The sequence below is a fragment of the Elephas maximus genome, chromosome 2 (assembly GCF_024166365.1).
Source record: "Elephas maximus indicus isolate mEleMax1 chromosome 2, mEleMax1 primary haplotype, whole genome shotgun sequence".
In the NCBI taxonomy this organism is placed as follows: Eukaryota; Metazoa; Chordata; class Mammalia; order Proboscidea; family Elephantidae; genus Elephas; species Elephas maximus.
In genome coordinates, this window is record NC_064820.1 from 98,376,091 (window position 1) to 98,378,304 (window position 2,214).

Below are 2,214 nucleotides of genomic sequence, written 5' to 3' on the forward strand. Positions count from 1 at the left end.
GTAAAGACATTACAAAAAAAAGAAAATTATAGACCTATATCCCTCATGAACATTGATGCAAAAATCCTCAACAAAATTCTAGCCAATAGAATCCAACAACACATCAAAAAAATAATTCACCCTGATCAAGTGGGATTTATACCAGGTATGCAAGGCTGGTTTAATATCAGAAAAACCATTAATGTAATCCATCACATAAATAAAACAAAAGACAAAAACCACATGATCTTATCAATTGATGCAGAAAAGGCATTTGACAAAGTCCAACACCCATTTATGATAAAAACTCTTACCAAAATAGGAATTGAAGGAAAATTCCTCAACATAATAAAGGGCATCTATGCAAAGCCAACAGCCAATATCACTCTAAATGGAGAGAACCTGAAAGCATTTCCCTTGAGAACGGGAACCAGACAAGGATGCCCTTTATCACCGCTCTTATTCAACATCATGCTGGAAGTCCTAGCCAGGGCAATTAGGCTAGACAAAGAAATAAAAGGTATCCGGATTGGCAAGGAAGAAGTAAAGTTATCACTATTTGCAGATGACATGATTATATACACAGAAAACCCTAAGGAATCCTCCAGAAAACTACTGAAACTAATAGAAGAGTTTGGCAGAGTCTCAGGTTATAAAATAAACATACAAAAATCACTTGGATTCCTCTACATCAACAAAAAGAACACCGAAGAGGAAATAACCAAATCAATACCATTCACGGTAGCCCCCAAGAAGATAAGATACTTAGGAATAAATCTTACCAAGGATGTAAAAGACCTATACAAAGAAAACTACAAAGCTCTACTACAAGAAATTCAAAAGGACATACTTAAGTGGAAAAACATACCTTGCTCATGGATAGGAAGACTTAACATAGTAAAAATGTCTATTCTACCAAAAGCCATCTATACATTTAACGCACTTCCGATCCAAATTCCAATGTCATATTTTAAGGGGATAGAGAAACAAATCACCAATTTCATATGGAAGGGAAAAAAGCCCCGGATAAGCAAAGCACTACTGAAAAAGAAGAAGAAAGTGGGAGGCCTCACCTTACCTGACTTCAGAACCTATTATACAGCCACAGTAGTCAAAACAGCCTGGTATTGGTACAACAACAGACACATAGACCAATGGAACAGAATTGAGAACCCAGACATAGATCCATCCACGTATGAGCAGCTGATATTTGACAAAGGACCAGTGTCAATTAACTGGGGAAAAGACAGCCTTTTTAACAAATGGTGCTGGCATAACTGGATATCCATTTGCAAAAAAATGAAACAGGACCCATACCTCACACCATGCACAAAAACTAACTCCAAGTGGATCAAAGACCTAAACATAAAGACTAAAACGATAAAGATCATGGAAGAAAAAATTGGGAGAACCCTAGGAGCCCTAATACAAGGTATAAACAGAATACAAAACATTACCAAAAATGATGAAGAGAAACCCGATAACTGGGAGCTCCTAAAAATCAAACACCTATGCTCATCTAAAGACTTCACCAAAAGAGTAAAAAGACCACCTACAGATTGGGAAAGAATTTTCAGCTATGACATCTCCGACCAGCGCCTGATCTCTAAAATCTACATGATTCTGTCAAAACTCAACCACAAAAAGACAAACAACCCAATCAAGAAGTGGGCAAAGGATATGAACACACATTTCTCTAAAGAAGATATTCAGGCAGCCAACAGATACATGAGAAAATGCTCTCGATCATTAGCCATTAGAGAAATGCAAATTAAAACTACGATGAGATTCCATCTCACACCAGCAAGGCTGGCATTAATCCAAAAAACACAAAATAATAAATGCTGGAGAGGCTGCGGAGAGATTGGAACTCTCATACACTGCTGGTGGGAATGTAAAATGGTACAACCACTTTGGAAATCTATCTGGCGTTATCTTAAACAGTTAGAAATAGAACTACCATACAACCCAGAAATCCCACTCCTCGGAATATACCCTAGAGATACAAGAGCCTTCATACAAACAGATATATGCACACCCATGTTTATTGCAGCTCTGTTTACAATAGCAAAAAGTTGGAAGCAACCAAGGTGTCCATCAACGGATGAATGGGTAAATAAATTGTGGTATATTCACACAATGGAATACTACGCATCGATAAAGAACAGTGACGAATCTCTGAAACATTTCATAACATGGAGGAACCTGGAAGGCATTATGCTGAGCGAAATGAGT